This window comes from Canis lupus, chromosome 17 (assembly GCF_048164855.1).
Source record: "Canis lupus baileyi chromosome 17, mCanLup2.hap1, whole genome shotgun sequence".
Taxonomy (NCBI): Eukaryota; Metazoa; Chordata; class Mammalia; order Carnivora; family Canidae; genus Canis; species Canis lupus.
In genome coordinates this window covers 3,625,052-3,648,997 of record NC_132854.1, presented here as the reverse complement: position 1 = coordinate 3,648,997, position 23,946 = coordinate 3,625,052, and the positions used below count along the sequence as shown (strand labels likewise).

Below are 23,946 nucleotides of genomic sequence, written 5' to 3'. Positions count from 1 at the left end.
TAAAAGTCCCCACCAAAACTCTCTATGAATGTGCTCGCTCAGTCTGGCTTCAGAGAGTGTCAATGATGAGAAGACAGGTTCTAAATTGCTTGTTTGTTGCGTTTCTAACAGTCCTTGTCTTCTGTCTCTTGTGCTTGTACTTTCACTCTGCTCTGAACTGCTGTGACACCCTCACAAGTGATTCTTAATATGTCACTAGTCTTTGGTTTTCAGCACAACTTCAATATTTAAAGAGTACAGCTGATGCTTGAACAATGAGAGGTGCTCACCCCCTGTACATAGATAGCTGAAAACCCATGTATAATTTTGACTCCCCCAAAAACCTACTGATAGCCTACTAATGACAAGAAACCTTACTGATAAGAGTCAAGTAACATATTTTGTATGTTACATGTATTGTATACTGTATTCTGACAATAAAGTAAGTAGAGAAGATGTTATTAAGAACATGGTAAGAGAAAATGCATTTATAATACTGCACTTTGTTTATCAGAAAACACCTGGGGGCACCTGGGTGGCTCAGGCAATTAAACGTCTGACTCTTGATCTCAGGTCAGGTCTTGATCTCAAGGTCTTGAGTTCAAGCACCGAGTTGGGCTCCATGTTGGGTGTGGATTCTGCTTATAACAAGCAAAGAAAAAACATCTGCAGGCAAGGGGACCTGCACCATTCAAACCTGTGTTGTTCAAGGGTCACCTAGAGTTTGCTTTATACTTTAAGTCACAGTGATATTTTCATTTATAGCTATTCCTGGTTCAAAGTTTCCATCTTCAATTTGTTTACAGGCTTTACATTATACTTAACACTGAATTGGTTTGGATTTCCATCTCTTAAATCAAGAATAAGCCTTCCCATTGCTCATGCCAACCCATTAATGCCGGGTGAAATGAAGCGAAAACCAATTTGCTCTCAATGAATTCAATTGACATGTGGTCTGTGCTTTCAGTATCATCTCCAAATAAGAAAACATAATGGGATCTTTTATCCTGAGAAGCACACCACTGGAAAATAAGTCAATGTGAGAAATGCTCCAAAATTTAAAACTGCCTTTCCAAAAAGCAGACTCTTCCAAATTTTACTTCTTGCTTGCTTTCTCATAGCCTATGTTTCCTAGTTTACCTCCATCTATGACCCCTTTTGCAGCCTCTTCACTTTGCTGTCTTTATGAGAGTACAGGTCACATGTTCAAACTGTGGAGTGGGTAATTCATCTGACAGCAGTGGTGGTGGCATGTGGCAGCAGCGCCCCCATCCCCTACCACTGGGCTGTGCCTAACCTGACTAGGACCTGCTTGGGTGGTGGGGATGAGCAAGAGCCAGGGTTCCTTGTTCCCCTCTTCAGCAGGTGAGGTGAGGGAGAGGGAGCCATGAAAAAGAGCGTCATTACACTCTTGTCTTGGATTAGTCTTGAGCATGAGAAAGACACAGGATATATAATGTGCCCTACCAACATTTTCGACTGAGAAGCAGGACTTATATTTTGAGGGACACCAGGGAGGCTCAGTGGTTGAGCATCTGCCTTTGGCTCGGGGCATGGTCCCGGGATCTTGGGATCGAGTCCCACATTGGGCTCCCTGCGGGGAGCCTCCTTCTCCCTCTGCCTGTGTCTCTGCCTCTCTCTGTGTGTCTCTCATGAATAAATAAATAAAATCTTCAAAAAAAAAAAGGAACTTATATTTTGGTACCAAATTCATAGAGAAGCCCACTGAAATTTTCTCCATAAACATGCTTTATTTTGATGTATGGTACACCTGAAGCAAGTACATTTATTGAAAATTAAACATTTTTCTAAAGCTTCTCCACTCCATATTTGGCCTTGAATGTGTGATCCTGTTCAAACAGACACAATTCCTGCTCCTAGGAGGTTAGAGTTTGGGGGAGAAAAGCAGTTAGACAAATAACTCCATGTTTGACTATTTAAAATCATGTCATCAAGTGCTGTGAAGGCAAACTACAGAGTATTACAAAAATCTGAAGGAAAATCTAATTTACTAGAGGAGTGATGGAAGCATTTTCTAAAATAGTATTTAGATTGGAACATACATCTATGTTTCTATAGGATGAGAAGAAGAATCTATCACTCAGAGGCCCTGTGGAGAGTAGAAAGCCTTAGGAGTGGGAGAGAAAGCAGATGCAGGCATTCTTTTAAGTGACTCCTCCTGTCCTCCACATACACCTCCACTACAGCACTTGTCAGTTGGTATCATAATTTCCAACCTTCCCACTAAATCATGAGGACTTAAAAGACCTTGGTATTCCTCAGACTCCAGCCTTTGGCACAGCAGATGAAGCAACCCACAACTCATGGATGAATAAATGCAATGATGCATAAATGAATGGACGCCGGTGAAACTGTTTTCACGGTATCAGACTGTACCTCCTAACATCCTTCTGCTCCTTTTCAAATCCCGAAAAATAATATAAAAACATTTTAATACTTAAATCATGATATAAGACTTTTGGTGGGCCAGGAAATGGGAGAAAGTCTTGAGTGACAGCAGAATTTGGAAATGGCTGAAATAGGATTTGGTGTCAGAATATATTGCCTTCCTATGTATAAGTGTTTAAACATGAAAAATTCTTTCGCCTGTCATGAGCCTAATATGCTTAACAGTAAACGATGTGTAATGTTTATATCCACCACGTACAGTCAGTATTAAATGAAATGGTACATATGGAGGAAGTTTGAAAACTGCAAGCGTTGGTTATCTGGAGTTACTGCCTTGTTACGTAACTTGCCGTGGATCTTTAAATAGCAAAGGAATACTTAGATGATCTCAGACAGCCCTGAGGTAAGAAAGAAAAAGAAGAAATATGTCTCCTATTTGTTATTCTATTTTATCTCAGGAAAGCTAGAACTAATGGCCAGTCCCTCTGATGTGCAGAGCATAGGAATCCAGTATCCACTCATTCACAATGAGCCCTGGACAGGGCTATAGAAATCTAGGTTCTGTCCTGGCTGCCTTTTTTTTTTTTTTTTTTTTGTAATGTGGGGTGTGTGTGTGTGTGTGTGTGTGTATGTGTGTGTGTTGGGGACAGAGAAGGGAGAGGATGTCTAGGTGATTATTCTAAAATGCTGTGATTCTTACCATAAGATAATTGACAATTTTTTGGAAAAAAGAGAAGAGCTTCGAGATTGTTTTCCCAAGCAGGAAGTATAAAAGTAATGGTAGACCCCAAAGGAGGAGAAGGCATGTCTCTAGTCAAACAGAATAAAGCTCATTCAAGGCAACAAAGTTAATTTTAAGAATATATATATATATATAAGTTAAAAAAAAAAAAACAGGAAAATGTCTTCAAGGATTAACTGTGCTAGAAGCAGGAGCCCACCGTCTTCAAAGTGGCCGCCAACACTTATCCCCCAGGCGTGGAGTTTCTTTCTGAGTGATGAAAATAAAAATGATTTAGAATTGGAAATCAAGCCCCTCCCTGCTGGTGTGCCAGTGTTAGACCTTGCTTCAGGCAAGCCCAAGGAAAAAGACAAAGAAACACAAAGAATTCATGGTGCCAAAGCTTATCAAAGTCAAAATGATATCTTTTTAAAATGGCAAGTAAGGTTGAAAAGATGATTTAATGGGAAGGAACACCTAACCTGACCAAATGGGGGACTTAGGAGAAAGGGGGAGACTCCAAAGCGCACACTTCTTTCACATTTCTGATGGTGGGTACTTGGAAACCTAAAATTGTGGCAAGAACTGAAAGTGGAAATTTAAAGAATTCCTCTGTGAGTGAGTGTGCATAAAATGTAGGAGGATCCCAAACCTGAAGCAGTTGAGGAGGCCCAAGGCCACTGTCCCATTGCATGTGTTATATAATGGAATATTATTAAAACTGACACTGAACCAGACAGCCCTTAAAAAAAACGTTTTTTTCATTTATTATGTGTTTGTTTTGTCCATAGTAATCTTTCCACCCTGATTATCCTGAGGAGGTAAAAAACCAGAATGAATGAGTTCCTAAGTGAGATTTCCAAAGGGAATAGATGAGCTCATTGATACAACCAATCAATATTGTTGAGCACTTATGGTCCCAGGGCTTACAGAAAAAATACAAGAAGTTGGAGCTCCAGGTCTTGAGTGTATAAAGATCAGGACCATTGAGTAGAATAAGAGTAGCAGTAATTCTTAAAACAAAATCCAGCTGTATGAGAACAGGTTGATTGGAGAGGATAGTTAATTATCAAACATGGAGGAGGGTGCCTCCCCAATTCACCAAATGCCACCACCAAAACTGGGAAAGAGCAAGGAATAAATGAAGACTGATGAGATTGGTCCCTGTAAAGAGCCTTGTAGAATACCCACAAAAATTCTTCAATCTTGTACAGCAGACGTAAAATGTCCCTGTGCATAAACAACCGAAGACATGCATCAACAAGAACAGAGGAGCATATGATTTGATGTCATCTCAGGGTTTTTGTGTTTTGCTGTGACCTTTGGTAATTCCCATTCACTCCTTCATTCTGCCCCACCATGGCACCAACCATGTCTCTCTTTGCTCCCTCATAGCAATGAAACTACTCCTTCTGACCAGATGGGAGTCTGAGGCCAAGGTAGGACAGGACAAGCATCTCAACCCATTGGCCCCGAATACAGAGGTGCAGCTTTGTTCTCCACAGTGGATCAGACCACATGAGGGAAACCCAGTTGCCCCTTGTCCTGCTGTGTACATCGGAGGGTGGGCCCAGTGCATGCACCTTACTTTGAATCACTTGTGGGTCACCGCCAGACTGTTTCCATGATGTCATTTCTTGTTCATCATCCACGAAGATGTTTGCCCACAAGCAGTGGTAAAAGCACAAAGGACAGAAAGGCCTCAAAAGGAGAAAATAAAACACAACAGAGCCAGCCCACATACTTTCCATGTCACAATCCCCACAGCCTGACATTCCGTTCTCGTCGATGAGGAAACAATATAATGTACAATCCTGTCACCATAGCTATGAATAACTTGGATGACTTCCAGAACCACACGGGTACAAGGGAATATTCTGTCCTTAGTAATCACATCAGTGTTTGGATGTTTTCTTTCTGAGACCATGCCTCTCTGTCTCCTGCCTGCCACGTGTGAAAGTTCTAATTTTCCAGTCACACGTAAGCCCTGATTAGTGGTGATAAGGCAGTAAGTGGGACCAAATTTTTTTTAAGCGACTTAGAAAACCACAAATAACTCTGAGTTCCAAAACACTCTTATTAGCACTTTCCAGTCCTAGTTTAGAAAACCAATGGGAAAAAATGTAAAATGAGGTGGGTTGGGAAGGTTTTTCATCAAAATGTAGCTGTAATTTTGAGTAGGAGTTTTGTATTTAAACCTCCTAATGGCAAGCATGATTAAGAGAAGCTTGGCTTTACTGTTTACAGCAAACCTTGATTAAATACAAACAAGCTAATGGAACAAAGGAGAGAGAAAGAGAAATCTCTTCTAGAAAGTCCTGGGGTCCTTCCCCAGAAGAATGATCCTGGAGGAAAAGCAGACAGGAAGTGCAGAGTTGACCATCTGGTGTCTGTCCCTTTCCCTCCTATTTTCTTCCATCCTTTGTCCATCTGTAGAATTTGCCTACTCTAACCTATCTTTTGAGTTTCAGCTTTTCAAAAAGCAGATATTACACCAACCTGTTTTATATTCAGCATCCATCACTGTAGGCTTTATTAATGTTAAGGAATAAGACCTATTATTGTGCTGTGACTTCCTGAGATGCTTTTTCTGAGGTGAGAAAAGCTGAGACATCTGTGTGTGCATTTTCCTTTGGACCTTAGATACCAGAAGCTGGGAGCATGAAGATGGGGCAGCGTGGAGCAGGGACAGGTGATCATATGCTCTTGGGGGCCTCTTTCCTCCCACTGTGTCCCCATTCCCTTCTGTTCCTGCTTCTATAAAAGGAGTGAACACATAGCAAGCATCACATAAACCAGTATCAGGAAAACAAAAAGAATTCATCTGTCGAGGGGAAAGAAAAAATCCGTTATGGTGACAGAACAGTTACAGCCAAGCGCGTAAGGAGTAGAATGTTGGCAGTTAATGGAAACTTGTTTCAAAGGGTCCGATTTTGAGCTCAGGGAAGATGTGCAGAGTCTTTGAGAGGCAGAGCAAGATGAGGAGAATAAATAACGCTCCTGACGGCAACCCAGGTGGAATGTGAGGATAAGCCAGCAGGTAGTTGAGGCTAAGGGAAACAAACTGTGTCTTTTCACAACTCGGAGAAGACTTGTGGAAAAGCTAGTTCTTACAGAAAACAACTCCTATATTTAAGAAGGAGGTTCATAAGTGTGCTCTAGATTAGGCAGCAGTTTTATCTCCTCTCTTCCTTGTCCTTCTGCATCATTTTCCTCCTACTCCCCTCCTTTTCCTTCTTCTTCATACTGCATGAGATAAGAGTTAAGTGTCATCACCTGCTACATAACATTAATTCAAAATGAACCTTCTGAGGCATCTGTATAGCTCAGTTGGTTCAACATCCACCTCCTGGTTTCAGCTCAAGTCATGATCTCAGGGTCGTAGAACCAAGCTCCACATTGAGCCCCACACTGGGCTCCACACTCAGCACAGAGTCTGCTTGGGATTCTTTCCCTCTCCATCTGCCCCTGCTCCCATTCTCTCTCTCTCTCCCCCCAATAAATACATAAAATATTTTTAAAAAGAACTTTCTAATTTCAAGAATTTGAATTAAATGAATGAATTACATACATAATAAGTAATAACATATACTACAGTGAGATACTAATAGTTTGACTAGTATAATTAACATGCTGTGTATAATGTATAATAATAAAATAATTATTAATTACTTGAATTAATTCATATCAATTTAAAGTTAACAGTCTCCTCTATCCTTCCTTTTTACCTGACAAAGATGCCGACCCATACGTGACTGTTTATTTGGAAGTGCAACATTGTGAGATCCTGTAGTATTGTGAGGTGACATAACACCATGGACATTTTGCTCTAAGTTTCAAATGTATGCTGTACACCCTAAAGAAACCACTGAAATAACAAATTAGATATAAATGTTATATCCTGTAAGCCAATATAAGAGATGAAGTAGAATTATAAAAAATACTCAATTCACAAGAAGGCAGGGGAAAAGGAGTAATGGGGGAAAAAAAGAATAGATGAGACAAACAAAACAAATCAAGGGATGGTTAGCTTAAACCTTACCATGCCAATAATCATACTACATGTAAATGCTCTAAACACCTCAATTAAAAGATAGAGGTTGTCACAGTAGACAAGAAAACCTGAGAACCAACCCTATACTGCATTTTAAAAATGTACTTTAAAAATAGACACACAGGGGTGTCTGGTTGGGCAAATCAATTGAGCACCCAACTCTTGATTTCAGTTCAGGTATTGATCTCAGGGTTGTGAGTTCAGGCCTCATGTTGGTCTCTGTGCTGGGTATGGAGCCTACTTAAAAAAAAAAAAAAAAAGATACACAAAGAAGTTAAAAGTAAAACTATGGAAGTACATTATGCTAAAACTGATAGACATAAAACTAGAGTAACTGCATTAATATCACACAAAATAGATTTCAGAGCAAAGATTACCAAAGATAAAGTCATTTCATGAAAGACTCAATTCATTAAGAATATAAGTAATTCTTGGAGTGCCCAGTTGTCTCAGTCAGTAGGACATTTGACTCTTGATCTTGGGATTGTAAATTCAAGCCCCATGTTGGGTATAGAAATTATTAAAAATAAAATCTTTAAAAAATAATATATGATATTTCTAAACATTTATGCACATTACAATAGAGATTATAAATATGTAAGAGTTACAAATCACATATTGATAAAGGATAAGTGTCCCAAATATCTAAGAAATTTTATGCTCAATAATCAGAAACAAAAAAACTCAATACAAAAAAAAAAACAAAAAAAAAAACCATGCAAAACTATTTAAACAGACACCATACCAAAGAAAGCATATGAATGACCAATAAACACATGAAAAGATGCTCACATCATTAGCCATTTGGAAAAGTAAAACCACATTATGATGCCACTACATACCAATTTCAATAGCTAAAATGATGAAGATTGATACTATGAAGTGTTGGTGAGGATGTGAAGGGACTTGAACTTTCATACACTGCTGTTGGTGATATAAAACAATATAACCAGTTTGGAAAACAATTTGGAAGTTTCTGAAAAATGTAGATTTCTTATGGGATCCAACCATTCCACTTCTCTATATTTACCGAAGAGAAATGAAAATGGATGTCCATACAGAGACTTACAGATGAATATTCATGGAAGCTTTATTTGTAATAGACCAAAACTGGAAACCATCCAAATGTCCATCGGCAGGAGAAGAGATAAACAGCAGTGCATCAGTACAAAGACATACTGCCCAGCAACCAGAAAGGGTGAACCAGGCACACACTACCACATGGGTGACTCTCGAAGTAATTATGCTGGGAAGGAAGATGGACAAAAATAGTACAAAATGTATGATCCTTTTTATATACGTTTTCAGAAAGTCCAGACTAATATATAGTGACAAAGTCATACAATGGAACATGAGGAAACATTGAGCGTTGATGGATGTGCTCATTATTATGATGGTTTTAATCATTTCACAGGCATCTACACACATCAGAACTTATCAGATTATATAATGAATAGATGCAGTTTAGTACGTGTCAGTTATACCCAAGGAAAACTGTTTCAAAAAGAAATTTTTAAATTTTTAAAGAAATGTTAATTATGGGGCTTTGGAAGAGATTCTTTTAAATGAAGACTCACACGCTCCATCTTTAGTGGTTTCACAGCAAATATTCCTCTTCATATCTGTCTCTCTCACTGTAGCTCCTTAAAGATTCAAGCTTGTGTCTCTACCTAGCAGAGCGACTGTCACATGACAGTTGCTCAGTTAATTCTTTTAACTAACTGATTGGGAAAACAAATCAAAGCTTAGTCTCCAAGGTCATGAGACAATGCCAGGTGGAGGACAAATGCAAGGTTGTGAACAGACTGATGAATTCAATGAGTCTACCTTTGGTCAAGGAAGCAGTCACTAGGATGTGATCAACCATTATATGTAACAAAGGATTTGTTTTAGATATTTAACTTCAGGCAACTCTAGGAGCTGGGGAACCACTCGATGGGAAGCTGTTTCCCTGAGTTCTGGTGCTATAGCTTGAAGTCAGCAGAGCAAACAGGAAAGGAAATGAAGTGAGGATGACAGGACCTACTGAACCAGCCGGGGGGGACCCCATAAGGATAGACAGAAATCTTTCCTTTTCTCAAGACCTCCAATCCTCCACCTTTAATGATGGAGATGTCCTTCAGGAGAAACTCACCCCTTTGTCATATAGAAGAAAAAAGAAAATGGGGCACGAGAGTGGCTCAGTCGGTTAAGTGTCCAACTTGGTTTCAGTTCAGGTCATGATCTCAGGGTTGTAAGATCAAACCTCACATTGGGCTCCATGCTCAATGCAGAGTCTGAGATTCTCTTCCCCTCTCCCTCTGCTCATGCTTTCTTTCTCTATAAATAAATAAATAAATAAATAAATAAATAAATAAATAAATAAATAAATCCTTTTAAAAAAAGTGATAAAGATAATCTTAATCACACATTCACCTTGGTTTAACTTGCAAAGTCGTAAAAAAATGCTCTCATCAATCAAAATGTCTATCTCATTACTGCCCACCATGTGTCTTATACCCTACTCCTTTTCTCATCATGGATTCTTCTCAAGTCTTCCAAAGGAAAACCCTAATGCTCCCTGAGCATGCAAGGAGCCAAGCACAGTGCAATGATTTTGCAACTTTTTATGTGCTACATAGTGATGTTTATAGTCCTGTGGGGCCAGAACTCCTTGTTTTTATTTCCAGTCTTTATTTAGAAGATGAAAGCTCAGTAGATAATTTCTGTCTGACTGATTGGCTAAAGGTTCTGAAGTCTAGTTTGGTTTATAGAGCAACCTTCTTTCCTATTGTCATTTGAGCAAATGCCAAATTTAGTTTGACTTCCCTATCTAGAAGAGCCAATGGGATTTATTTAAAGTAATGTAGGGAGTTTTCTAGATCAATATTGCTAAGCGTTCATTATCAAGAATCCCCTGAACACCACCTGCAAGTCTGAATTGTTGATTTGAGGAAGCTAATTGGTTTCTTCTAAGTTCCTTGAATTAATGCTGACATTTTCCAAGTGATACTCCAACCTTAATAGTTCACAAAGGCATTTTATGAGCTCATTATACAACATCGAATAGGTGTACCACATAGAGGTCATTTAAATGTAAGGGTGTGACAAGGAAAGCCAGGATGTTCAGAATGACAGGATCATGGGGGCTTTTCTTTCTCTAACAAGTTTGTTTTCTTTTTTTAAATTACATGGAAGATATCATGGAAAACCAATTGGAGAGGAATGAAGAATACTGAAAGACATATTCTCTATACAGAAGTGTCATCAAAATAGTTTTCATCATATTAAAAGTATAATTTGCAGTTCAGTTAAAGGGCCTGAAATATGATACAATGGTTAGGTGCTCTCTCTCAGGAGCCTGATTTAAGAGGAATCCACTTCCTCAGCTTGGAAAGGAAGATCGTGGCATTTGGTCTGATTTAAACTATGAACTGTAGCTTTATAAATATTTTTCCTCATTCACTCCAAGTACTACAAATAAAGCTTTATCCCTTTGATAAAGCATGCTGATGACAAAAGAGGAAAGAAAGAAAGAAAAAGAAGGAAGGAAAAAGGAAAAGAAAAGAAAAGAAAAGAAAGAAAGAAGGAAGGAAGGAAGGAAGGAAGGAAGGAAGGAAGGAAGGAAGGAAGAAAGAAAGAAAGAAGAAAGAAAGAAGAAAGAAAGAAAGAAAGAAAGAAAGAAAGAAAGAGAAAGAAAAGAAAGAAAGAAAGAAAGAAAGAAAGAAAGAAAGAAAGAAAGAAAGAAAGAAAGAAAGAAAGAAAGAAAGAAAGAAAGAAAGAAAGAAAGAAAGAAAGAAAGAAAGAAGAAAGGAAAGCAGGAAGAGAAACCAAGCAATGTCGTTTCTGTAGAAAGTCGATAGTTGGCTTTAACTGTAACCACAGAGCTTACTCTAGAGATCCCTGGATTCTGCACTGAGAATGTTCCAAGTAATAGTAGCTAAATCTCAAGAGCTTTGGGACTAGAAGCAAGACCCAAAATACCTGGAGAAGAATATTTCTCATGATGACTGAACTAGCACAATTTGTTAGGTTAGGAATAAAAGGGGTTTTTTTTCATTTGTTTATTTTTTGATGCAGAGGTTCTGTCAAATTTGCTAAGGTAAAAAATTTAGTCCTCTTTCCAGAAAATGATCCTTTCTACTTAAGGGACTTCATCTTTTTCAAGAAATCGTGAAAATTCAAGGGAGATGCTCAGGAAGTGATGAAAGATAATCTCACCAGCCACTTGTATGAATATATCATATCAGAGCCATCGATGCACACACCACTTTCATGCCCCAAGGCACCCAGGACAGCATCCACTCCATCCCGGGGACATTCTGCTGCATGCACCTGCATCTTCATTCTCTACCCAGATTATTCAAGATGACTCTCATAGAACCATAATCAATGTGAAATGAGTGAACTTTTTTTTTCCCCAAAAAGTAAACAGGAAGAGAAATCCAAATATTTAAAAAAAAAAAAAGAGGTGAATCAAGAGTAAAAAAATTAATCCCTTAAATAAAATATTCTGTAATGGGGGGTTGTTTTAAAATTTTTATTGTGGGAAATAATATACATGAACAAAATAGAATGATAAAACAAATCTTCATAATGTACCCAGACCTTAGCTTCAAAAATCACTAACCCAAGGTTAGTTTGCTTTTATTCCTAACCCACTCACCCCCTTCCCTTATTATTTGAAAAAAGCCCTAGATATCACCTTATTTAAGTTTTAAATATTTTAGTATGTATCACTACAATATATGAAAGCTTATTTTAATGACACAATTGCGATTTTATTCTTTTTTTTTAAAGATTTTATTTATTTATTCATGAAAGACACACACACACACAGAGAGAGAGAGAGAGAGAGGCAGAGACACAGGCAAAGAGAGAAGCAGGCTCCATGCAGGGAGCCTGACGTGGGACTCGATCCTGGGTCCCCAGGATCACACCCTGGTCTGAAGGCGGCGCTAAACCACTGAGCCACCCGGGCTGCCCGCGATTTTATTCTTATACCTAAAAATTAATAATTTCTAATGTGATCAAATATCTAGTTAGTATACAAACTTCTAATTTTCTCGTAAATGTCCCATTTTTTAATGGTTTTTTGAATCAGAATCCAAATAAGGTTCACAGCTGCAATTGATATGTGTCATAAGTATTTTATGACATTTCAGTTCCCTTCCATCTGTTAGGTTTTCTTTATAAACTCTATTTTGAAGAAACTAAGTCATGTACCTTATAAAGTCTTCCCTAGTCTGAAGCACAACCTTTTTTTAAAAAGTGGTAACCCGAAGAAGGATCAATGTCAGTGTCCTCTGTGGAACTCTAGGAGCTGGATCTGCTTATTCGAGTTCACAAACAGTATATATTTAAGAACAATGTTCAAAAAAAAAAAAAAAGAACAATGTTCATTGTGATTGAGCAAATATTTTTTGGAGCATTCTTGCCATCCTCTTAGTTTCTTCTGTTTTGCTTTAGTTTTGAGGTGTGTGGTGAAGAAGATGTATTTGCCTCTTTCCTCAAGAGAAGAAAGTATCACGCTAAATTCAGATGAGGAATTGTGGCGGACATAATGCTGTGTTTTCACCAAAGCCCATTTCTGACCACAGAAACCTCTGTACGTGCTACTTGTGCTCTCTTTTACCACATGTTTAAAATGGCAGGATGCTGGGTCCCTCATACAGACTTGGAAGACAACTGCTGGACCCACGTGAGGCTTAGACATAAGTGAGACAAAGAACTTTGTGTCACACCAACTGAGCTTTGGGGGGTCTGTCACCACAGAATAGTCTAGCTCCGTCTATCTTAACCAAAGTTTGGGGACCCAAATTTAATGCAGGCATACCTTATTTTATTGCACTTTGCTTTTGCTTTATCGTACTTCACAGATACTGTGTTTTTTTGTTGTTGTTGTTTGTTTTGTTTTGTTTTGTTTTTACAAATGGAAGGTTTGTGGCAACCTTGAGTCAAACAAGTTTACCGATCCTATTTTTCCTAAAATTTTTGCTCATTTTGTGTCTCTGTCACACTTAAGTAATTCCCACAATATTTCAAAATTTTTCATCCTTGTATTTGTTGTAGTGATCTTTGATCTGTGATTATGACTCTCTGAAAGCTCGAGCGATGGTTAGTATTTTTTAGCAATAAAGTATTTTTCAGTTAAGGTAGGTACATTGCCTTTGTTGACATAATGCTATTGCACACTTAATAAACTACAGTATAGTGTAAATGTAACTTTTATATGCCCTGGGAACCCAAAAAAATCATTTGACTTGCTTTATTGTGATATTCACTTTACTGCAGTGGTCTGGAAGGAAACCCACAATGTCTCTAAGGTGTGCCTGTACAGCGTTTGCAGTCTAGGTGAGAAGATTACAAAACCCCTATTGAAGTAAGATTCCTGCTTTCATAATAAATTTACTTATTTATCTATATATATATATATATCAAAACAGATTTTGAAATTGAACAATAAACTCTAGGATTACATAGTTTTTAAAGAGAAGAGTAAAATGCTTAAACATTTTGAATCATATTTACTTTAAATTCTACATATTTCTTAGACATCACTATATTGAAAGCAAATAAAATGGGTACTGGAAAGAGGGGCCAGCACTCCTTTCATTGATAGCAAATCAGCATAGAAGAAAACAGCTTAGGTAAATGCCTGATTTGAATGCAATTATTTTTCAGCATTGAGAATTTTCAGCCAAATAATCTATTCTAATCTGACACGCTAAAACTAACTTTCCATTATACAAGTTCTTCCTCAAATCAGAGAAAACTTATATAATCCATGTTGGTGAAGCTTTAGAGGTGACAGGGCGACACCCATGTGACCCAGGGCCATCTGAAGGGGTGCTCCTAGACACGTGGCAGTCTCTCTGGGGACTCTGTTGAAGGCCAGTCCTCATGTTTGCCAGGGGCCAATCCCCACAGGCCATACTATATCATTTAATCAAAACCTGTTTCTATTTAATCTTGCTGATTATGAAGTAGACAAGCCATAGAGATTGAAGGACAGAAACTGAGCAATAAGAGAGCATAAAGATTATTAAAGAGTATAAAGATTATTAGCTAAGTCCTTTACTGCACAGATGAAGGAAATTATGTCACAAAAAAATCCAAGAGGCTTATAGAAACCTAGCACATAGGCAGCGATGGCCACTACAGCTCTATACCCAATTTTCTGACTCCTGGTTCTGCTCCCTTTTTATCTGCCTTTGAACGGAACATCATCTTAACATAACTTGCGAATTCTAAAGAAACTTAGTACAAATCTGATTTAAATATTTATGGGACTGAGAATAAGCATTCTTGTCACTAACGAACATGGGAAACCGTCTTTTTTTTTTAAATATAGAATAACCTAATAAAAGGCAGATTATCAAAATATAGAATGGGTTTTAAAGGTTTTGTTCAAATCTCATCTCTCCGGCTATCTATCTTTCTGACTTTGGATAAATTACTGACATGATATGAACCTCAGTTTCCTTGCTTATCAGGTGGGATAATAAGAAACCCCTGCAGAGTTCCTAGGGCAGCTCTACTCACTGGTACCAACGGTATGGCCCTTAATGTGTGACAGAATCAAGTTTCCATGCATGCTGGTGCTGCTGAAGGTCTTGCAAAATCCCAATTTTAGATTTTAGATTTGGGGGCTCGCATAGTGTATTTTGATCACCAGTTTCAATTTCAGATTTTGTGTATCCTGGCAAACAGTCTCACAGTACTCTTTTATTAAACCACTGATGTAAATATTTTCCAGTGAAATCAACACTGTATATTTTCTAGAAACACAAGTCAACAAAACCCTATCTTGCTTTCATGCCAATTTAATCGCCACAGCCAGCAATATGATTCCATTTTAAAACTAATTACTTCAAGGTGGCAAGAAACATATAGAACTGTATTTGTTTAGGTTATTTGCAAGAGGAAATATAGCCTGTCACCAAGCACATTCTACTGATGTGGTATGTGGTTACACATTAGGAAAATAGAAACACTAAAAATTGTGTAGCAGTAAGCATTGCCCTGGTATGATGAAGTGTGAGACAAATATAACACAGAACTCGAAAACCAGTAGAGACCCACACTTCCGCTGCAGTGAGGTGTTTGTGCAACACAGGCACACTGGGCCGAAGGGATTCAGAGATGACACTCTCAACTCTGTCTCCCACCCTTACTCACTTCATCCTCACTTTCACTTTCCAGCAGCAAGCATGCATCTTTCATCTTGAAAGAAAAACAGAGAGTTACAAAATACTATTTCATCCCCCATAAAAATAAACACTATATGCACAGGGCACTAGTGTGTAAACTGTATAGCATTTAAAAATGCTAATTCCTATAAATATGAAATTTGTTTCTCCTTTGAAAACAACACAAGTTTAACTGTTTAACAGAGTTTAGCTGTACAATCAGGTGTGCAGCACAGAGGGACATAAAAGATATGTGTTGGAGTCAGACCTGTGACAGAGGCACTAATTTACAATACTGCTCTTAGGTTACTTTAGAATAAGTGTTGCTTTAATACTTTTACATTTTGAATTGTACAATTGAAAAGGATTTCAGTGAAAATTTAGTTTTGTCAGAGTTTTTTTTGTTTATTTGTGTGCTTGTGTTTCAGTGTTTGTTGTTCTTGGTGGTGGTGTGTGCGTGTGTGCACACGTGTGTGTGTGTGTGTGTGTGTGTAACATGGGGAAAGGGACAGTTCTTTTCTGAGGACCTCTGAGTCTGACCCAGACATGAATGTGCTAAAGCAAACAGAAAAGTCAAAATGAGTCAAACCACTTGACTTCCCAGGTCAGCTATCAAACCAGACACTATGGGATTACATCAAAGAGCATATTAGAGATGCCTGGGTTAAGGGAGGAAAATGCGTGTAGCATTCCTGACTGCCATGATAGGGCATGAACTGCATAAGGAAGCTGTCATCACCATAGACAGATGCTTGTTATGTAAGTCACTGGACTCCCTATAAAGAAAGTGAATACTGATTTAAATAAAAATGTAAGCAACTCAAGCAAGGCCTGATATTGGAGTTACCCTGGACTTTCCTGCCTGTTTCCACACAGATAAGAATCCTAGTCTCTAATGAAACCGACAACTGCATTGGCACATAATTCCATGACAGGACATGTGAGCACAAATAGTTGAAATTGCTCAGAGGGAGAAAGTCAAAAGTGCATTGTGCAATCCGACTCTTTGGAATGTCAATGTGATTCATGAATCACCTGAGAGGCTTTGCCTCAGTCCATTTAAAGACATTATTCAAAGGAACTCTGTACACATCGCTGCCCAAAAAGGAGACTTTTCTTTTTCAAAATGAAATGAAATCTTCAGCTAATTTCTCAGCAGCAGGTGTCATGACTACTGAATATGAGATAATCTACTATGTATTTAGCCTTTGTGGGATCCGAAACTTATACTCTAGGAAACTCGGATTTGTAAAGAGCATGGTACAAAGAGCAGAAATCCTAGATTCTAGATTGCGCCAAACCACTTCCCAGACAGGTGACCTTGAGCAAGTACCTTAATCTCACTGAGCTTTCGTTTCCTTCTATATTAAGGAGTGCCCAAACCTTTCATCACGCTGGAGTTATGTGACCACACAGGACAAGAGCGTAACGTTCGATGAAGTCTAATGCAGACGGACATTATAATAATTACTATAACATTTTATTATAATATAAACAGAAGCTTCTGAAATTTATTCTGAATAAATTTTTAGTTGAAGATAAAGGAGTAAATGAAACTATCCAAGAAAACTCATTGTGACAGTCAGAAAGAGGCAAAAGAAATAAAGCCATGAGGAAGACTAATACTTAGGAAGAAGGCCTGCCCAAGAACAGGTGAAGAGCCAAGTAGGGATGCTGGAAGTGGTGCTAACCGGCATATCTCATGAATAGAAGATACTGATCTGGTGGGAGAAATGGTCACAGGCATCATGCAACACAAGGGCAAGTAGGAAGATCACAACTAAACTGAAATCTTTAGGTTTGAGGGGCACCTGGGTCACTCAGTGGTTGAGCATCTGCCTTTGACTCAGGTTGTGATCTCGGGGTCCTGGGATTCTGTCTTGCATCTGGTTCCCCGCAGGGAACCTGTTTCTCCCTCTGCCTGTGTCTCTCTGTCTCTGTGTCTCTCATGAACAAAGAAAGAAAATCTTTAAAAAAAATTAGGTTTGATAATTAGGAAGACACAGCTAGCTCTGTTTCTATTAACTGACTTTTCTTCTGGTTATGGGCCACATGTCCTGCTTTGACATCATGCATATTGTTCAGTGTCTGAATACCTGCCTTCCCTCCAGAGCAGTGGGCTTTGTTTTGGAAGGCCGTTAATTTCTTTGAGCATCAGCTTGACCCTTATGAGTCTTTGATGGGTTGTTTTTATGATTTGTTAGAATGGATTTATGGGAAGGCTAGTTTAGCCTTACTCCTGTGGTATGACCTTTCTAGAGGCTCTGCTGCATGTCCTGGTGTTCAACGAGGTCTTTCCACTCAAGTTAGATGGAAGGGAAATATCTCCCAGCAATATGTGAACCTCAGTAGTTTTTTTTAGCTCAGAGTCCCCTGATAGTTATCTTTCCATATTAGTTGTTCTGTACTCTACCATTAGTTCAGAAGAATGTTCTAACAGAGACCCAAGGGAAACTCACAGTAGACTGGAGTTCATTCTCTGAGTGGTCCCTGGTTGTCAGGGAATTTGTGTTTGCCCCACAAATTCCAGGTATGCATTCTCTGTGAAGTTACCTTTGAACCAGCAGTCTCAGCGTCCCTGATTTCTGATCTCTATCACCTCACCTCCGTGAGGCCCTGTGCTCTGCTTGGGCTCCCCCTTCCCGGGCCATAATGTAGAAGAATCATTCAGGCAGAAAGCCAAGACCAAGGGACCACCTCATTCGTGTCTTTCCTATCATGGATTATGTTCCCATACTTTCTTTTGTCTGATATCTGCAAAACACATATTTTATACCACTTTTCTAGCTGTTTGTGGCTTGAGGGCTAGTCTAGTACCAACCACTACATTTTGGCCTGAGTCAGAAGTTCCATGAGGGCTCTTAGAAGAAGTATGTTCAGTAATATTAGAGGAAGCAGAAATGAGTTTTCAGAGGATTGGGGCATAAATGGAAGAAAGAAATGAGTTGGTACATCTAAGAGACTAACAAAGAAGAGGGAAATGGGAGCATGACTTGAAAAGATGTATTAATCTTCCTTACTGCTTGTTTGGTTATCTATAATTTAATTCAGACAATACTGCTTACAGTTCATGCTTGTAAGTACTTAGAGTAGTGCTGGACTCATCTGCTAATATAGGTTTCTGAGTACAGAGCACTAGAAGATTCAAGGTCAGCAATACTTATCACAATTGTAAAAAAATTATTGTGTATTTTCTCTTTAATGACTCTCTCCCCACACAGATCATAAGCTCTCTGTGGGATACATGGGTAGGACCTGTGTCCACTTTGTTAACTCCTGTCTCTCTACCAATTACCACAATGCCCAGAACTCTGGTCGGTAACAGGGACTCAAAACTCACTGGTTGGATAAATGAATGAGTTAATGAACCTTGTAGGATTGAGTCCCTTACCTGTGGGATCTGAGTCTGTCTCCTGGTAGCATCAGAATTGAGCTGATAGAGCTGATAGAATGCCCTGTCAATGCCTGCTGTGGAGCTGGAGAACTGATGGGGAAAAGCTGATTCACATATGCTCACAGAAGTGGTCGGTATGAGCACTCGAGAAGAAAACACAGGAGTGTTTTCCACACAATGACCTTCAAAAATAGTGTGTGTCGAGGGGTGGAGGGAATATGAAGGAGAGATGACCTCAATGAAAGCCAGTCTTCCCTGTCTGAAGCTAGTGTTTCCATTTGTACATTTGACAAAAAGCCCACGGAAATACCTGATGTAATCTTAAATAAAATTAATATAAGTTGGCAATTTTTTAAAAAGCAAAAGCCAAATCAAAACAATGAACCTAACTTTTAACAGGTTAGTGGCATATCCATATAGAGGGGAAAACTTGCAAGTAACTTTAGGGAATATTAATGAACTGAACTTCCATAGTGGTTTGGATGCTAAAACGGAACTGGAGAACAATATTATCCTCTTTTCAATAATCGTACTGTTGGTGATAATATTGAGGTAGTCATCCTGAGACACTATCACACCATGTGTAAAATGAGTAATTGGTGTGAGATAAATCAAATGAGCAATCATGTTGTCATTGAAAATGGGAATTTACAACATGGAAAAGGATACACATGTAAAGTGGTTGAAGTGAATAAGACTCTGTAGCCCTGAATTTAATTTGCAATTATCAATCAATATGAACTCACATTGTATCTCATCTTTGTGGATATGTGTGTGCATGTGTGTGTGTGTGTGTGTGTGTGTGTGTAGCTCTGTCCTCTGAAAATGTCTAGAAACAGTGACTAATCCAGGAACGATTAGCACTCCTACCACCAAAACAGTGGTCTCTAATACTGTTTCCCACTAAAAGGAATCATGACTCCTTGGTGAAGTGACTGCTTCCAGCTTGAGGAAGAAAACGTTCAAGATAAGTCTGTAATATCTAGTCATTTCAGAAAGCAAGAAGCTACCAAAGATTCCTGGACTTATGACCAAAGAATTCAGGAGCCACTTTCAAGAGACTTTCACTAGCCAACAATGGATAAATTTAATATAAATAAGTGGAAGTACCTCAAAGATGTTAATTTATGTGTTTATAATAATACTCTAATTTCATACGTCGTATTTAGAGTGTACTAGGAAACAACGCATTGTTTTGAAAACTAGTAAATAAGAAGACATAACCAAGCATATATAATGGTTTCTGTAGATTTTCTAGTAGAATTTACCTCAGGGTAATTGGATAGTATGTGAGGGAAAGATATTCTTTATAGACGCATTTTAGACAGTAAATTAAAAAGGAATGATCACATTAATATATCACCATTTTACAACTCCTAAATTATTTTTAATCTACTCTAGGCAGATTATTAATGAAAGCTATCTTTACAAAAGGAGGGATGGCCAGACATCACACACTTCCTGATCGAAACCCTTATACTGCCTATAAGGAATTCTTGCATAAAAAGTAAAATAAAATAAAATCATAACTCAAATCTCATTGAATCTCTAGGTCTAAGTACCAATTTGCAGAAAATACAGGACACAAAGGAATTACACAGAGACATGGCAAAATGTGGACAAACAACCAGGTTCCTTCAACTAATAAACTGCAATGGGATATACAGTGGGTTTAGTCAGAAGCGCGTGTGACCTTTGATCTCGGAGTTACAAGTTCGAGCCCCACATCGGGGGTAGAGATTCCTTAAAAAATAAGATCTTAAAAAAATAATAAACTACAAGGAAGACAGCAGAAGCCACATTGTTATTTATTAAAAGCGATTTGAGAGACAAGTCAAGCAATTGCTGTGTTTGGACCTTTACCAAATTCCTGAATCAAGCAAACCATAAGAAAGGAAGAGAAGATCAGGAAAATGTGACACTGAGTGGATATTTAGAAATAGTAAGGAATTATTGATAATTTTTTAGTGTGATAATGGTGTTGAGATCACATTTCCAAAGAATCCTTACCTTGCAGAAATGCATTAAAATATTCATGGAAGAAATGATGTTGTTGTGGAAAACTGACCTACCTCCATGCTTCAGACCCAAAATGTACCAGGAGGACAGGGTTGAGATAAAGAGGAACAATTGGCTTTATTGCTTTACAGGGCAGGCTGTGGCCTTCCAACACCTGCAGGCCCACCCACAGGAAGGGGCTGCGGGGATTTACAGGGAAATACAGGATCTAGCTGGTTTGGACAGGAATTGTGTCTGTGCTGCCAGCCTGCTTCCTCAGGTTTCCTAGGTGGTATCTGGGTCCTGAGAAGGGAGGAGGGCAGGTTACTTTCAAATTGAACTTCACTGAAGCCATTTTGATCCTTTTTTAAGAAGATTTTATTTATTTATTTATTTACAAGAGACGCAGAGAGCTAACTTTTGAAGCTAGGTGGTCAGCATATGAACTTACTATGTTATCCTCTCTCAATACTTCCTATAGGTTTGAAATTTCCACAGTAAGAAATTTAAAATAATGTCTTTTAAAGTGCCATGCCATGGATAGTAGTTTAAAAGGAGTTTTGACATCTGTAGAAATATAATAGATCTTGTGATAGTAAAAAGATAGTCAAAGTTAACATTCTCTAAATTCCAGAGGGAAGGATGGAAGGAAGGAAGGAAGGAAGGAAGGAAGGAAGGAAGGAAGGAAGGAAAAACCATGGCCAATATGCAAACTTTTTCAATATTTATATAAAGTTTTAAAAAGTGATGAAAGTAATAAGTCTCTGTCACCGCCCAATTACTACAAGGTAAGGTCAATTTTAAGGCATTTTTACTTTTAAGCTCTGGTAGCATACCTCGAGAGGCATAACCAAGAACTCCTATGTGGAAGAGCATATAATCCACTGAGCAACCTGTAGCAAGCTCTAGCACTGCGCAGCGGCAGCCGCAGCTAGCAAGGGCAGGCCGGGGTCCTAGGGATGTGTGTGGCCTCAGGGGTGGGCCGCTCCTGCCCTGACAGCTTTCCTTTGGGAGCAAGCTCAGGGCTGAGGTCCGCAGGGGTGAGTGCTGATACCCACCCCCGCCCCGGGGGGCCACATCCCTCCAGACAATACTCCAATCTCTATCTTCCCAGGATAGGGGAGTAGTCTTATTTTCTATCAAAATCCTTCAGCATGGTCCTATTCTAACAAAATCGAGCCCCCCTGCGATGATGCAGTGGGGCTGGGGGTGACCACCTCTCCCAGCAGAGCATCCCCAGCACCACCCAGCAGCACCAGAACTCTCTTAGATGCCTTTTTTCACTCTTTAAACTTGCCAAATTGTGGCACCTCTGGGCTTGGCTTTGCTAGTATGTAAAACGGTGGGTTGTCTGGAATCTCTCAAAATTCTCCACCTTTGAGTCTCTTCACTGAAAATATCTGACTTTTTCTCCCTCTCTTCTTACTTTTCCTGTTTTCCTTTTAAATGTCAAAAAGCACCCTCCCCTGTAACATTTAAACCTTGAGGCTCAGTCTTGGGTTTGACACACTAAACAAATTAACTGTTTTCAACCGATTAATCATCTTTCAGTTCCCGTGAAAATACAGGTTAGTTGTGCATGAGGAAGTCTGCCCATCTTGACTCGAGGACGTCTTTCAGGTAGGTGAGCCAGCGGTGATGAAAGGATCCACTGCGAGAAGCCTCTTCTCATTGCAGAAATACAGGCCTGAAGCCTCTGTGCGAGCTGTCACATGCAGACCCTCTGAAGGCAACTCGGAAGAAGTGACATGCTGCCATCACTCATGTTAATGCCTATTTGTGCAACGATATTATTTGAAATAATCGACCAATTCATCAAAGGGAACGGCAGACTTGGGTTGTGGGGGGGGAGGAGAACGTGCTTTTTCAGTACTAATGACAAAATGACATTTCTGTTTACCATTTGTCAGCTCTAAATAGTCAATAAATGTTTGCAATGATTTCCAAAGTTTGGGATGTGGTTCACTTATAAGGATATGCAATTTTTCAAGATTTATGGAGAGGGTGTTTCTTCCATAAACAGTCAGCTTTGATAATTATCAGAAGAACGATTCATTATGTCTCAGAAGCTAAATGCATGATAAATGGGATGCCTCTTATGGGTTGCAATTTTCTAAATGTAAGGAATGCCTATTTCTTTGATAATCGCCGCAAATACATTAATAATAATTGTAAAGCTTTTCAGTGCAGCAGGTGGGTAATAACATGTGAGTATAGAATAGTACGGTCTTTATATTAAATTTTTCTTTTCATTCTTGAAGAAGACGTAACAAAGCCCAGAATAATCTTAATGTTTGCAGCGAGCCTACCCAGAGAGTCCTGAGTGGTTAACAGCTCACAGGGTCAGCTCCTCCGTCCCTCTCCAAAGCCAGCTCCTCCCTCCGCCACCCAGAAACCCAGCTGGAACTTGGAATCCGAAGAATGTGTTTGCATTATCAAAGAACTCTGGCTTTTCCAAAAGGTCCACGCTGGGATTCCATTCTAGTGACTTTACTGAAGGCATCTAATTACTCATTAGTTAGTTCCCACAATCTGTTTGAGAACTTGTTTATGTTAACTGAGAGGGTCGGGAGCCTAGTTAGGAGTCTGGGACAATCGCACATCAGAAATAAGATAAACACGTCCGGAGTGATCACAGCGTCCCGAACCCTAGAGCTGGAGGGAATCAAGAGATCACCAAGGCCTCTCTGATTTTCCAAAGGAGCACATGGGAAAGGTCGCTCCACAGTCACTCCGGGAAATGTGCCTGCCTGGGATCCCATTCACAGCTCCTGGCGCAGGCTCTTCCTCAGACAGTACTTAATGAATGCTTGTGGAATTGAAAGAATACGACTCGGATGTGCATCCTTCCCTGTCAGACGTCTCATTCTAGAAACACAGAGGCCCATACTGCAGCCAGGCAATGCTATTAGGATGGCTCCTCCCTGGCGCGGAGGGAGGTGGCTCTGGCCACAGCAAAAACCATTACCCACAAGGAGAGAGAGAGAGCAAAGCACCCCCACCCCACCTGTCCCGGGGCCAGGAGACACCCGGGAGCACCTGTTCTCTGGGAGCCGCCGGCTCCAGGGAGTGGCTCTGCTTTCGCAAAGACAGAATCGTGCCTCTTCGGTAAGATATCTCCCCGCAAACAACCATGTTCTGGTACCTGTTCCCACTGTGTGATGGCCACCAGGCCACATGGATGGGACAGTCATTCGTTCTGATGCAGAGAGGCCTGGCT

General features: G+C 39.4%; 2 long non-coding RNA genes across 4 annotated transcripts; one reads left to right on the top strand and one right to left on the bottom strand.

Moving 5' to 3' along the window:
• Positions 1-1,705: 1,705 nt before the first annotated feature.
• Positions 1,706-4,891, bottom strand: LOC140607835 (uncharacterized). Its single transcript, XR_012009739.1, has 2 exons — positions 4,698-4,891; positions 1,706-1,856 (listed from the first exon to the last, which is right to left on the bottom strand). It is a non-coding gene; the product is annotated as an uncharacterized lncRNA (long non-coding RNA).
• Positions 4,892-4,950: 59 nt separating this feature from the next.
• On the top strand, positions 4,951-22,668 carry LOC140607836 (uncharacterized). 3 transcript variants are annotated; one of them, XR_012009740.1, is made up of 4 exons: positions 4,951-5,089; positions 5,753-5,801; positions 13,437-13,524; positions 22,404-22,668. It is a non-coding gene; the product is annotated as an uncharacterized lncRNA (long non-coding RNA). The 3 variants fall into 3 exon arrangements; XR_012009742.1 differs by lacking the exon at positions 5,753-5,801 and having other exon boundaries at positions 4,952-5,117; XR_012009741.1 differs by lacking the exon at positions 5,753-5,801 and having other exon boundaries at positions 4,961-5,089.
• Positions 22,669-23,946: the final 1,278 nt, after the last annotated feature.